The sequence below is a fragment of the Pogona vitticeps genome, chromosome 6 (genome assembly GCF_051106095.1).
Source record: "Pogona vitticeps strain Pit_001003342236 chromosome 6, PviZW2.1, whole genome shotgun sequence".
In the NCBI taxonomy this organism is placed as follows: Eukaryota; Metazoa; Chordata; class Lepidosauria; order Squamata; family Agamidae; genus Pogona; species Pogona vitticeps.
In genome coordinates, this window is record NC_135788.1 from 74932223 (window position 1) to 74947899 (window position 15677).

The 15677-nt window shown below is 38.3% G+C and overlaps 1 long non-coding RNA gene across 1 annotated transcript; it reads right to left on the minus strand.

Annotated features, from left to right (window-relative positions):
* Positions 1 to 10826: 10826 nt before the first annotated feature.
* On the minus strand, positions 10827 to 13708 carry LOC144583571 (uncharacterized). Its single transcript, XR_013537429.1, has 2 exons — positions 11759 to 13708; positions 10827 to 11614 (listed from the first exon to the last, which is right to left on the minus strand). It is a non-coding gene; the product is annotated as an uncharacterized LOC144583571 (long non-coding RNA).
* Positions 13709 to 15677: the final 1969 nt, after the last annotated feature.

Genomic DNA, 15677 nt, shown 5'->3' on the forward strand with positions numbered 1-15677 from the left:
AAGGTAAACTCTGTCACTGCCTCCATATGCTCCTTTTATGGTAGTATAAATGCATATAGTAACATGAATTTCACCGAACTCCAGGAGGCAGTGGAAGACAGGCGGGCCTGGAGTGCTGTGGTCCATGGGGTCACGAAGAGTCAGACACGACTAAACGACTAAACAAGAACAAAAAATGCATATACTACCATGCTGTTTTGTATTGTATTGACCTTTTGTCCGTCTGTTTGTTTTGTTTTGTTCTCCTAGTTCTGTTTTGTTCATTTTAAACTCTTTTTAGTGTAATTTAAGTTTATATTGTTATGTTAATCATGAAAAAAATGAAAGAAAAAAGAAAAAAAATATTGCTCTTGCTATTACTACTTTCCATCCCTCGGACTGATCTTTTTGCACCTCTGCAAAGCCATGTTCTCAGAGACCCATGATCTCTGTGTTGCAGTCTATGGCACAAAGGAGATCTATGTCTGAAGAGTGGTTTGGGGATGATCCTACATCAAAATCACATGGATTTATGGGAATCCATGCATCAGAGCTATGTTTTTGCACCACTGCAAAGCCATGCCCTCGGGGACCCATGATTTCTGTAGTGTTGTCTGTGAGCACAGATGGGGCCTATTTTTGGAGAGTGGTTTGAGGGTGATTCTGTATAAAAAATCATGTGGATCTTTGAAGATCAGTGCTTTAGATGCATGTGCCACTGCAAAGCCATGCACTTGGGAACCAATGATCTTTGTGGTGTGGTCTGCGGATACAAATAGGATCTATGATCTGTCATTAGTTAAGGGAAGATAACATTTAAAAATCATATTAAATCATGTGGATCCATAAACCTAGAAGTAAACTGGGTAAACATGTTCACGGGTAAACTGGGTAAAACCTGCTTTGAGAGCATTCAAAGGCACAAAGGGAGAAAACAGCAATTTCAAGCTTAATATTATACAGCATCTCACTCATTTATCTATTTTTTAGAATAGTTTTAAAAATGCTTTTACAGACAGGGCTAAGAATGTCTGGCCAGAAAGGAGTTAAATGCTTTCTTTTACACTCAAGGCCATGAAAGGATTATGAGTGACAGACATCTGCTCTGTGGGCTGACTGGAGACACATTCTGATTGGCCAGAATGCTATGCAAATAGTTTCTTCAGAATTGTCAGAAAGTATTTTAAAAGACAGTGATTTCAGAGGTTTTAGGGGTTAAAAAGCAGGATTGCCCTGATTCATATGGATGAAGAAAAGGAGGTTAAAATGGAGGCTCTTCTCCCTCCGGGTATGCAAATTTTGTCTTATGTGTGTTTTTCTTCTCTTTTCTCTTAGCTGACAAAATGGTCACTTGATTCTGCAGGGGGGCAAAACAGTGTTGCTGTTTTTTAAAAAATTCACAACTCAAATGTCCTTTGCCCAATCTTCCCCAAATTTGGCACATAGCAAGAGCAAACTTTCTGCTACTTCCGTGTCAGATTTAGTGCTGATCTGAGGTTCAGTTCATAGTTATGTTTTGTTTGCTCCCCACATCTTTTGATTTTGCTTGTAGAATCCTGTTCACTGTACTTACACAAAATAATACAGTCGAAGAATTTTGAACCACAAATATTGTTTTGCTTATTAGAACTGAATGGAACTCACAGTCCTACCACACAACACACTAGTCTCATTTATCAAAGTGGATCTATTCATTTTACCAGTATATGGGATGGGTGTGTGTGTTAAACAATCATAAAACAGTTATCCATGCCACTCTTCTGCTAATAGCCTATAGACCTATCAGTAGGTTCCAATCTACCCTTTGTTATCCTCTGAATTAAGTTGCAGCTTTTTATTATTCACATGTACCTTTACTAGCGTTGTAGCCATTACCACAATGGTTGCCCCCATGTTTCTGCTAGAGTGATACACAAGTCCTGCGTATATACATATCACACTAAGAAATTGACTATATAGGATTTTGACAATGATTATATAGCTAAAAGGTTGGCCAGGAAGCCAAATCACTCATGAGGGTAGATATTTTTCTGTGTAGCTGGATGAACATGGAAGTAATTGAGGAAGCAGCAGCAACTACATCAGTAAATGTCCTTATAAAAGGGGCCTGAGTGGAACAGAGAGGTGAAGTCAAAACAGCTGGAGTTAAACAATTTAGAGCTACAATATTCCTCTGTCCTCAAGAGGTCTGCAACCCAGGGCTACCTTTGTCTAATGTTTATTTTTGTACTTTGGTTTTAATGTGATCAGAGAAAGGGAATAGAAACTCAGGCCCCCAGCAGGTTCTATACTATCATAAATCGTCAGACCCTTCATGGCAGAGAGCCGTGTCACGCATTTGAAATGAGGTTCAGGCCTACATTACCTAATTTACTTAAAAGCCTCAGTTTTGTTGTCTTGTATACTTTCTGTTTTCCATTAGCAGGAGTGAAATTGATTGTCTGTTTTATTCATTTTGTAAAGCTGCCATTTCTTAACCAGATCTGCCTTTCTCTCTTGCTCCTTAATTATGAGGTCATTTAATATCTGAAAGTCCTCCCAGTACCCTCTTCCAGCTTGAAAGGACAGGACGGACAAACTAGCTCTTCCCTCCTCATATCAAGGGTATGCAAGATTTCACACAAGCATTATCAAGACTGAAGGAGGCCTGTTGATTCTGCAGTCAGCAGTAGACATGAGGATGAATTTTAAAAATGAATTGTGGTATTTGTTAAAAAATGCTGATTTGTTTAATATTCGTCCATAGTCATAAATTTCAGAGGAGGCAGGTGGTGGGGGGTGAGGAATTCAGTTTTTTTAAAGACAGCTTGGGCTATCTAAAAAAAAAAAACCTGACAAACTGATTTGGGGTTCGTTGGTTCACAGGGAGGAAATTCGTGGTTTGTGATTTGTTAACTTTGATGGACCACGAACCAGAATGAACTGCCGTTTTGGCAGTTCATCCCTATCTCTACTCAGCACCTAAAGATTAGAGCTACCAAAACTGAGGTGGCTTTAGTAGACAAGAGGAAGGTGGCAAAGGGATCAGAAGAAGCTTTCCTCTTGAAAGATGGACAGTTTCTTGAACTGCTACCTAACAACTCTTTTTAAAGGGGTTTTTCTCCATTCCAGTTATCTTTACATATGTTTATTCATTTGAGGAGAATTCTCCACCTCTCCTTCTTCCGAAGGGAGCTATATCAAAAGTAGTCTATTTTTAGAAGCCCATAAACTTCTCCCCAATGTGGTGTGCAGCTACTAGGTTTCCCATCATATTGATATTATTACTGACAGAGAAGTATGAATGTGTATGACAGGTTCACCACCAAAAGAGAGAGGTTTTGTTTTTATTTTTGTTTGGTTTTTTTTTTTTGCCCCAGAGCTGGAAACTTAAATTAGAGACTGTAGAAGGTTATACAGAGAGAGAAAACTTGCCAGGTGCCTCTGGAAAGCCCCAACACAAAGCATGAAGATAATGTCCTGAGTCTTTACATGTCCCCAGGATACAATCTGGAGGCGCTCTGCTGCAGAATGTTCAGGCCAAGGGTCTGCCTCCACAGGTATAATGAATGTGCAGAGGAGACGTGACTACATTTCACTGGCTCCACCAGTCTAAGTACACTTTTCTACATGTTCTGCTCAATGTGAGGATGGAGAGGGGCCAGCAATGGGCAATTTTACTTTGACCCCATGCTGGGTGCAACATGTGGAGGCACATGTTAAGAGGGTGCCATGCACCGACAAGTTATACAATCTCCTTTATTTCCACCCAAGCCACTGTCCTGGGACCTCAGCCTCTACCAGTGTGAAGTCTGTTCCTGATATTACTGTCACCCATGGATTTTTATTTTGCTCTTAAGAGCCCTCCAAGGTAACTTTTCCACTCCCATGAAAGTCTCAGCTCTGATCCCCTTAAAACTGATATTGGATATGCAACATACAGTGTTTCATTTTCTTCTTAAATGCCAGGAACAACACTTATTATTCAGACAAAGCACAGTAAAATGCCTTAGGATACACATGAACCTTGGGATGGGTGTGTGTGAGAAGTTTTGACCTCACAACCCACCATCTCTTTCTTCAATCTGTTTAACTGTTTGAGTATACTTACGGACTACTGCTGTTCAGTTGGGCTACAGATTGCCAACTGGAGTGCATGTATAAGAGTTGTCGTTCAAAGCATCTGGGAAGAAAGCAGTAAGGGAAACTTTGTAATGTGGATTTTGCAATACAGTATTTGCAATGTGCAGTTAACAGAACTGGCCACTTGAGGGAGGCAGCAAGCATTTTCATATATTTTCCAATGGTTCACAGCTGGTCATGAAAAAATTTACTTTTGGACTGCACAATCCAGAAGCCCTCAGCCAAAATAATAGTGAAATGTGCAGCCCAGGAAAGTACCTTCACCAGCCTCTGCTTCCTAACCAATAAAAATATCCCTATCTCCTATGCACATTTACTGAGGTGTAAGACCCATTTCACTAAGCCAGGTACATACTTTCAAATGGTTGATCAATGGTTGTAGCAATAAATGATGGCGATGATGAGGATACATCTGAGTAAGCAGTTCAAAGAGCCCATATTCCCTAACAGAGTTGTGCCTGATGTGCCTATGTAAATGCTTATGAAAAAGGGAGACATTTTCTTATCTCACTGAATTGGAGTCTAATTCCTTAGATAGGCAGAAAGATGACTAACAAAGTGGGTTAAAAACACAGAAGTTACTCAGAACATATTGTGAGGAAAGCCCTATATTTAATATGGCAAAAATGTCAAGTGCAAACCTATAAGAAAATTCAAATATGAGTAGCCCCAATAGAGGCTTTTACATTAACACTGTTAAGCCAGGAGGGAGCCCTACTCACATATAAAGACTTGTTAACTAAAGATCAAATTCTGAAAAATAAACAAGATTTAGAGGGACTGGGTCTATCAACAGACTGGTGGTTAATGTTGAAACTAGAATCAAGATATAAAAAGGATAAAAAGATGGGCTTTTTTGAGGGGAAAGTTTAGGTTGATGAACTATGGATCTATACAAAAGAGAAAATAAAAAATGTATACATATCTAATAGAGTATGACCTGGAAGATGAGAGGGTGAAGGAGGTGATGGTCAAATGGGCACAAAACTTTGTTTACAACATTGATATAGATGACTGGACAAAAATGTGGAAAGATAATTATAAGTTGATTAAACCAGTTAACCTTAGAGAAAATATCCTTACAATGTTTTTATAGATGGCATCTTACTCCAGTAAGATTGGCAAAAATGTCAGAAGGGATCAGTAATGCTTGTTGGAAATGTAAAAAAAAAATTCCAGGAACTTATCATCATGTATGGTCATGTGAAAAAGCAAAAATAAATAAATAAATAAATAAATAAATAAATAAATAAATAAAAGGTTACAGGTTTGGGAAATGTCACAAGAAATTATCCAGCAAAAATTAAGCTTTAAACCTGAAATGTTTTTATTGAATATAATGGCAGAGATCATTGATAAAAAAAATAAAATATAGTAATAAAATATAGTAATAAAATACAGTAATAAAAATAAAATATATAACACAACAGCTAGGTTACTCTGGGCCCAAAAAAATACCAATGATGTAGGAGCTACTAAAGAAGCTACTGGATATTGCAGAACTAGATATGCTTTCAGAGGCAATACAAGATAAACTGAGAGGAAAGCTGAAAGATGATGTACAATTGGGTCCAGAAAGAGACAGGAACTTAGAGGAAGAAATGATTGTGGCAAATCAGTACTTATAAGAACCCGTTGATGATATTAGATGACCTTGACGACGGCGAAATCTCTGATCTATATATGTGGTATGGATGTCTTGTTTTTGCTGCCTTTTGCTATTTTTGTTGTGTCTTACTTTGGTGTTTTATATGTTTGTTTGTTTGCATGTATGAATAATAATAAAAAAAACAGAGAAAAGTTGCCAGAAGGCAATGAACAGCTGGATGTGGTACTACTGCAGAAATAAACTTGGAATGAACACAAATCTGAATGGTGAAAACAACTGAAAGCAGTGATAAAATCACAGTGTAATACTGGTACTGTATATATAATGGCTAAAATCCTGTTGCTTAGTGTAGTAAACTACAACTAGAGTAAGCCCATTGAATCAGTAGGGATTTGGTGAGTTAACTCCTCTGTACATTCCACTGATTCAGTGGAGCTACTCTAGTTGTGACTTAATAAGCAACAGGATTTTAGCCATGAAAAAGAATTAAAGTTTGAAAACTAAGAACTGTTGTAACAAGAATAGATCACTTGCAGACCTCACTATATGTTCAAGTACTGCATAGTATTCATCTATGCAAGTGCAGGTGTTGGTTTTCTTATTTTGGGGTACCAATATGGAAAGGAAAAAAAAATACAGGCTGGTATCCTGTGCTTAAACACAGAGTGGAAGGGGAACCACTTAAACCTACCCATTCCTGACGGGGTCCCCTTGTACAACCACTGGCGCAAACAGTGTCACAATGTTTGCAGGGGGGGAGCCTCCTGGAGCAGAGAGGACAATCATGGGGTTTCACTTTGTCGCCACATTTAAGCAAAGGGACATTAGACAGACGTTTATAGTATTATTTTGAATGACCTATTTTTTTTTAAAAAGGCAAGTAAGTATTAGCTTTAGAGTTAACACAAGGGGCTTTTAAAATATATGATTTTAATTTTGTAGCAGTAATAAAGGAATCATATTTATTACATGGTAATTAAAATTGCCTGCTTCATGACTCATATATTGTTATTTACACTGCTATGTGCATCAATTAAAATTTAATATTTCAACATGACTGGCATGTTACAGGTTATTATGGGGTTATGGAACTCAATGGGTTGAAAACTAGTGTGTTGGCCAGATTAATAGGATCAGCATTTCCAGTGCCATCATTCTCTTTCTTAAGAAAAAGGGATTTCCTATTGATATTTAATTGATGAGACTAGATACATCTAGGGTATCTAGGGTGAACCCTAATTAAGTTTTAAAACAAATTGCTACTAAAACTATTGATCTATAAATGCTTTCTTAACCATAAATGCTTACTCAGTGTGCTGGCTTGCTTCCCTCTCATTTTAAATGTGATTTTCAGAAATAAACTCTATCAAAATAAAGAATCCTTCCACATTCAGCTAGCAATTTAGGTTTTTACAAGGTTATCACTGCAAGGTAGGAAAACATTCTGGCAACATTAATTTGTCTTGCCATGAAAGGGGCACCCCCTGAATTCTGCAATATATGCTACTTCAGCAATAATCAGTAAAAGGCTGTGTTGTCCCTTCCAAAAATTACAAATGCTGAAGCAGACCACATCTTTATTGGACCACTGAAAAAATTAAGTAGGCAGGTAACTTTCAATAGTAATCCATCTTCATCAGGTTCTGTCCCAAAGTTTCATGGCATGGTTGTTCACTTTAAGAGAACTTTGCCTGGCATAAACAACACCCATGTCATGAAACTTTGGGACATTTGCTGATGAAGGTGGACCATCATCAAAAGTTAGCTGTTTACTTCATTTTTTAAAAGTGGTTAAATAAAGGTATTGCCTGCTTCAGCATTTGTACTTTGGAAATGTGTTCATTGCTGCTTGATTTCCAACATTCTGGCAGAGAAATATTCTGTTGCAGGACTTTTTGCATGTACATAGCATTCCAAAACATTTGGTCATTTATAGATTACATTTGAAAGGATGGCCCTGGGGACAGGGCAGGCACATTCATTTAAAATTTTATTCTGGGTGTCATTAAAATACTTGCATTCACTGTGATAGCTTAAATGACAAGGAGAGAACATACAAAAATAGTTGTGAGGGAGAAAAATGCAATCCATCCCATTACATAATATTTTAGCAGGATGAACACACTGCCTGATGGCATTCCATACATAAAACTGGGATCCTGGGAATGGAATACAGATTATGCCTAAAATGTAAGTGGGGAAAAGGTATCTTTACCTACAGTTACCATCTGTAATTACCAACAGGAAAAAAGGGGGGAGCAATGTAGTCTCCAGCATGCCCAAGACCCTGCATGCTTGCTGCTTGGGTGATGTTAGAGGAAAAAGAGAGGATATCAACAAAATGCTGAAAGCGAAAAACCAAAGAGGTGGAGAGAGTGATATGGGAAATGCCAGAGGTGAGAAAATAACTTTACCAATCAAAAGACAATCTTATTAGGCTGTAAAAAAAAGCCTCCTCTCACTCATACCCACTGTTAGTGCACACAAGATTGCTATTCTCCCAACACTTTTTATTTTCATTGTGGTATACATTGTGTAAAGTAGTTTCTAAACATTTGTTGTCCTAGTATAAACAAATAATGTGCTGCTTTTAAACATTCATAATTTAACAAGGTGGATAGGATACTGGAATCATGGGAAGGAGAGTAACTCCAGTCTTCAGGTTTTGGGGATGGTCATGCCATTGGGTGTGTGTGACTTTGGAGGGGATGAGTACAATGTGCCACTTAGCCTAGACCCTCCCATTTTTCTGCCCCAGGGCATCCAGCACATATATGGTACACTACCACAAGATATGTGGTGGACCTGGCTTTGATGCGGTGTGTGAAGTAGCGGCGGTGGGTGGGTGTAGTATCAAATGCATTCAAGATACTTACCCTTTTTTGATCTGAACATTCTGCCCATTCTACATGTTAACTCAAGTGCCCAGTTCTTATCATACTTAATATGAATCTTTAATTTCTGTAAATTACTATCTATCCATTTGATTTCAACTCTGCATACTTATATGTAGGTTATGAAAATATTGATATTGGTTCCTGATTATTTCCAACAGTTACAAGAACAAATATAACATTTTATTTTCCTGCATATTTTGACTATAGGCATCTACAGCTCAGAAAAATGGAATATTAAGCACTTATGGTAGCTTACTAGGGTCAAGCAAAAGCTAAGAACACACCATCTGCACAATCCAATTTCCTGTTGGCAAGATAGCTCTGGATGAATACCTGGTTATAAATGAGCAGTTAGCTGTAAATTAGATGGATTATTTACAAAGATATACATTCCAATATTGATTCTCAGCCAGAAATTACATCGCTTTGGCTGATGCAACCTTTAATAGAGGCTTACTCATTGCCTAATTTTTCTTCTCTCTCAAGTATCAACAATAATTCATGATGGGAACCAATATTATTACAAAGAATTGTACTGAGGGAATTAGTTTTTAAAAACTCATTTTTAAAGAAAAAACATGTGAATCACAAAAGAAAACAAAAACACAAAAGGCTGATACTACTAGTCGTAACTGTGAGCTGTGAGTGTTTCATGGGTTAAAAGGTAAAGGTTCGCCTTGACATTTTTAGTCCAGTCATGTCTGACTCTAGGGGGCGGGGCTCATCCTGTTTTTCAAGCCGTAGAGCCAGCGCTTGTCCGAAGACAGTTTCCCTTCTCACGTGGCCAGTGTGACTAGGGAACGCCGTTTTACCTTCCCACCGAGATGGTAGCTATTTATCTATTCGTATTTACATGCTTTCGAACTGCTAGGTTGGCGAGGAGCTGGGACAAAGTGACGGGAGCTCACTCCGTGGCTTGGATTCAATCTTACGACTGCTGGTCTTCTGACCCTGCAGCACAGGCTTCTGCGGTTTAGCCCGCAGCGCCACCACATCCCTTTTTGAGTGTTTCATAGATTGTAGCAAATTTGAGACAGCAAAATAAAAATAAACATTTTAAAAACTCCTGATATATGTCCAGAAGAATCTATCAGCTAACATTTCCAGTCTCCAAGATGGCACATGTTAGATTCATCTTTCATAAATAATTTGAACGAGAGAACTGAGTTTTGCAATTGTGGTCTCTGAAATGGCTGGAAATAACAGCTAAACTTAGAAACTCAAGGCAGTCTTATGCTTTTTGGAAAAGCATATTGTTCCTTCCATGACAATTCAATTTGTCGACAGAAAGGGCAAAGGTAAATTAAGCAGGGAGTGGGATCAGAAAGAGGAAGCCACTGTCTGCTCCATGTCCTGCTACACTCTGAATATTTATTGTGAGAAATCTGGTCTTGCCCAGGTTCAAATTTACATTCTTGGTTATTTTCGGAAAACTGTATGCTATCTCTTTGGGGAACCATTACATAGTGCTATATTATATTTTAATATCCTTTTCCTAACTATGACCTTTTCCCATTTTCATGGGAAAAACTTTTTCAAAAGGAAAAAAAGGTCTAAGACCTGTGACCTTTTGATGGGCCAGGATAAAAATATTTTAAAATAAATGAATAATAGACAAGATGAAACAAGCTAGGTTTTCTTATAGCACGTCTTGATTTTTATTGTACAGTTCAAAGTCTGTAAAACTGAAAGAATTGATATTTAAATCGTTCGATCCCATATTATTAGCTCTGCCTTGCCAGTACCAATTGGTGACATTAACCTAATGCCATATTTGGCTTCCCCCAAACTAATGCATCTTCAATTTTTTCATCATGGCATGTACATTATGAAGAACATTCAGTAAAAGATGTTTATTGTATTCAGCAACAAACAGGTATTTACCTTTTCCTGGTGTGGGGAAAAGTAAAATCTAACTACACTTTTATCAGCAGTTTTCACTTCTTTTTTTACTTCTTTAATTAAAACATTACCATTTAACATATGAGAAAACAAAAGCTAGGAAGTAATTTTACTTTCTTATGTTTTTAACAAATCAAAACCTTAATTTCCTCTTCTGAATCCTTTTTCCAATCATTATCATCATGGATTAATCATCTCCTTTTGCTAGTCAATTATTAATAAAATTAAAATACTTTTGTATTTCTTAGGAAGTCATTTTTAATGTTTCATTTTTATTTAATTGGATATCAGACATCAAAGAGTTTGTAAAAAATCTATTATGAATGCTATTAAATCAAACCTTTATCAGTTAAAATATTAATTAATTAATCATGAATTCGCAAAGGCTTTCATGGCTGGGATCTAATGGTTGTTGTGGGTTTTTCAGGCTCTTTGGCTATGTTCTGAAGGTTGTTCTTCCTAACGTTTCGCCAGTCTACCCAGCCACAAGGTCCGGTGATCACTACACACAAAAGACCAGCTAACGACACCCATCAATCACAGTGACAGATAATCTCTCCTCCTTATCACAATAATACATCCACAACAAAAACACACTGATCACCATAATCACTCATCTCCTGAAAAGGACAAAAGTTGATCCAACAGCTGCAAATACTCAACCTCCAAACAAACTGCACCAGAGCACAGAGTGCTACTCCTGCCTTCTGAAGATGCCGGCCACAGAGACTGGCGAAACATTAGGAAGAACAACCTTCAGAACAAAGACCCCGAAAAACCCACAACAACTAATTGATCATGTCTTTACATGTGTGATGCTGGACGCATCTACAGAAGTGTGGCAAATCTGTGTTGTTGTGCCCCTATCCAGCTTTTGGGTGGGCAAGATTTATTTATTTAGCTATTTTATGCACTAAAGTTTTAAATATAGTTTCATCAGTGTAAAAGTATTTCCAGATAGTTCACAAAAATCAAACTGAAAACAATAATAAAAGAAATTGAGAAGGAGAACAACAGGCTAAAAGGGCCCTGGTGGACTAATAGGCAATGCATTTTATCTTTAAGACAGAAAAGAATAAAGGGCTAGATCCAATATTAATATCACCTAGAGCAGTGGTGTCGAACTGTGGCCCTCCAGATGTTCTTGGACTTCAACTCCCAGAAGCCTTCACCACCACCTCTGCTGGCCAGGATTTCTGGGAGTTGAAGGCCAAGAACATCTGGAGGGCCACAGTTCGACACCACTGACCTAGAGAATACTTCTTGAAAACAACAGGGCATACATTGTGATTAACAAGCACTATTAACAAGCACTATTAATTTCATGCCTAAATTGTATTTAGCTTGTAAAGTACACAAGGAAAACAATTTCTATAAAACCACGTGTAATACAAGCCCTATTCAATCATTACCTTATTGAACAGTGTCAAAGCAAACAGAAAGGTGCGACTAAATGTTCTTCCTTTTCTTCCTTCTTAGTTGCTTTCTTTACATGAGCATTATTTACATTTCATGTCTACAGGCCAAGCTTTCTGAGAGCAAGAATCCTGGAAAATCTGGGTTTTGCTTCTGTAGAGGGCCCGTACCTGAGAAGAAGCCTTTCCTCTTTGGATTCATCCCTGCTCACAAGGAGAAATCGACGAGGGAGGCAGTGTGGCAAACCAGTTCTTTTGCATTCATATAAATAAGGACTGAATAGGGTTCCTTTTAAACCAAAAAGTCAGAATTGGTTGCAACAAAAAGATATGCAAAGATATATTAAATGGGAACTGCCATTTGCTACTGGCCATGGAAGATGTGGAATGGTCCAAGTCAATTACATGTTAAAGGGGGAACACAGACACATATTGATAGTATAGATATGGCATTTTGCTGTTGACAAAGTATAATTTAGTCAGTAAGGAACCTTATCCGTAACAGAAACAAAACGAACACACGGAATATAGAGAATATGATAAAGTCTTAAAATGGAAAGTACTAGCCTTCCCGATTTTAAAAGAAAAGAAAGTGAAAAAAGGTGTTTGATAACTGACCTGGCATATGCTACCAGACAGTTAATGCACTGCACTTCTGAACCCATGCAGTTATCAATAATCCGGACCAAAGTCTTCTTTCTTACGGCTTCATTGAAGGGACAATGCAGGACTTAATATCTGAGATCCTCGACTTGGCAGTCCCAGAAGCAGAGACACTGCTCCAGAGGAACTTAGAAAATCTGCTATCAAGGTACACCAAAAGCAGAAGCTGAATCTCTGCTCTAGTAATTGCCTTCCATAAGGCATGAACTGAACACATATTGTGAGATAAATGTGTTAGTTAAAAGAAAAAAGGGGGGGAACCCCTCTCAGTTGCACTACTCGTTGGGAGTTTCCTCACAGCTCCATGAGAAAGGTAGTCTCACTAACTGCCCATTAAATTCTGTAGGGGGAGCTGCCCATGGAGCAATAAGGCAACTTCCAGAACAAAGTACAATGAAGGGGTTGTTTTCCTTATGCTTTTGCTTTTAAAAGTGACAAAAACTGGCTGGCTGCTTCACTGGTCCTGAGCCTAAACAGCCTTGCACTCTACTTGAGTGCTGAACTTCACATAATAATAATTGCATGCCCATAAATCAAAGAAAGCCCAGTCTCCATTTCCAAGCCTTTCCAAAGTTTGCCACATGCTCCTTAATCCTGCAAATATCAGAGGGATGATGAGTTGTTAGGGATCTGTTGGAGACAGTATTTCTGCAAAGCAAAGTCATTTCACACATTGTTTTATCCCTCTGAATAATGTGTGAAATCTCATTTAACTAATGTCATGTTCTGTGACTTTGCACTAACTCAGCAGCTGAAATGCCTGCCCCAGATGCCTGCTGGCTGAAATAAATTCTAAAGTAATTTCCAAAGTACACATATGTTTCTAAAGGAGAGATTTGAGTGTGTGTTTGTGTTAGCCACTGGTTCTTCATCAGAAACCCTGATGAACAGAGCATAATGTTTCTGCCCTCAAACTTACCACTTGGACCTGACTGAGATATTCCAGTTGATTCCTTCCCTAGATATGGGAAGGAATTTGGAAGCATTTCCCCCCCCCCGTTACTTAGATTAAGAGTTGCTTATTGCATCAAATGGGGATGTGTGTGGTGCTGCAGGTTAAACCGCAGAAGCCTCTGTGCTGCATTGTCAGATGTTGTAAGATCGAATCTACACGACGGAGTGAGCTCCCGTCGCTTATCCCAGCTCCTGCCAACCTAGCTGTTCAAAAGCGTATAAAAATGTGAGTAAATAAATAGGTACCACCACGGTGGGAAGGTAATGGCATTCTGTGTCTAGTCACGTTAGCTATGTGACCACAGACACTGTCTTCTGACAAACGCTGGCTCTATGGCTTGGAAAAAGGGGATGAGCACCACGCCCTAGAGTCGGACACGACTGGACTAAATGTCGAGGCGAACCTTTACTTTATTATTGCATCAAACATAAAGTCTAAACTAACCAGAGCTTTCTGCGTTCTAGACTGGTAAGGAAACTCTAGCTGATTTAGAAATGGAAAAAAATATTTTTGCTGTCCCAGTGGGGAACAAAAGTAAGAGTGAGCAAGCCCAAATTTTTCTGAAGCTCATCTAGGAAGTGACTATAAACCACTCCTCAGTACTCTATACCTAGAAATCTTTGAAAAGATCACCATATGTAAGAACTGACTTGGCAGTAGATTATTCTGATTTTTAATGGTTTAATGTTTAATATTTTTGCATTGTAACCTAAATGGTCCAGTGTGTGAAACAAGGGTCACCAGCCAAAATGTTTCTGAAAGAAAGTGCTTAAGTGTGTCTGTATGTGTGCCTATGCATGCATTTGAAATCATTAGTGGTCCTTCATCAGTAAGTTCTTTCTACTGGGAATAATACTGTAAAAACTACAACAAATGTCTACATATGGCAGTATTATCATCTTATTTCAGGACAATTGCTCTGTGGGTGGCCCTTAGTTAGAAGCAGGTCAGCTGAATCCTCCTGTCTCCATGGGTGGCCCCATCAAGAGGTGAGGAGACAAGATTGGGGTGTGGGGAGTCTTGTTTGTTCTTCTGGGGAAATATTCCTGTGGAGTGTTTTATAAGCAAAAAAATAAGAGTAAAAACACAATTTTGTGGTTAGTAATTAGGAAAGATGAAGGAGAGACAGATGCAAGATAACAAAATAATCTCAATAGTGTGCCATAATAAAATTTAGCTTCTGGATAAGTGTACATGTATGGTATTCACATTTGAAAACAAAAGCTTACTGCTAGCGCGGTATACCACGTTCAGCCAAGTACCAAAACAATAACCAATGTCTCTCTGGCAATGGAGAAACAGAGTAAAATGTTCAGGATGCTCACAAGATTGAGTGGAAATTCCACATCCTTAATATCAAATCTGACATTTTTAGGATTAAAAGTGTTACAATGAAAAATACATTACATTATTAAAGATGGAGAAAATTAAGGACAAACTATCAATATCAGATAAAGAAGATGCTTACCTGGTGCTAGAGATCAAGGACTAACAGCTTCATACATACCCCTTATGAGGCCAAAGACCTGTCCTGGATGTTCCACCCACTAAGGCACTGGTGAGGGTTACTGGACTTTATATCCCCTTGAGTCCTCTTTCTGAGGCATTTTGTTTAGCTGCAGTGTGAAGTGAGAGTTGCATTGCAGCATATTCACTTTATATTCTTGAATTTTCTTTTTTCTTTTTTACAATATTACCTAGACTTAGAGGACTGAGATAATGTTTATGCGTGGATGAATGCCTCTGGTCTTTTGCAAACTTTGAGTGATTAGGCTAGAATTACTCTTTAAGACATTTGTCCTCAATCCCTCAGTCTTTGATGCCTCTTTTCCAGTTGGTGAGGGGATGCTACTGTCAAAGTTCATAATAGCTGCCTCTTGAGCCTCTTTGTGTGCGTGTATCTTCTGGGCTGGAGATGGGCAAATAATTCTACCTGAAACAATTTTGATTGTCCTGTGTGACCATCTGTGCAAGCTGTTTGCATTTTCCCATTTGTGGAAATGGAGATTTTCCTAGAGAGTGAGTAACACACAAATACTGACATACTTGTGAGGAAAGACAGGGTTGGAGTATCTCCAATAGGGCACAGAGTGAGGCCAGGCACACATTATGTGCCTTTGTTCAGACATGAATGA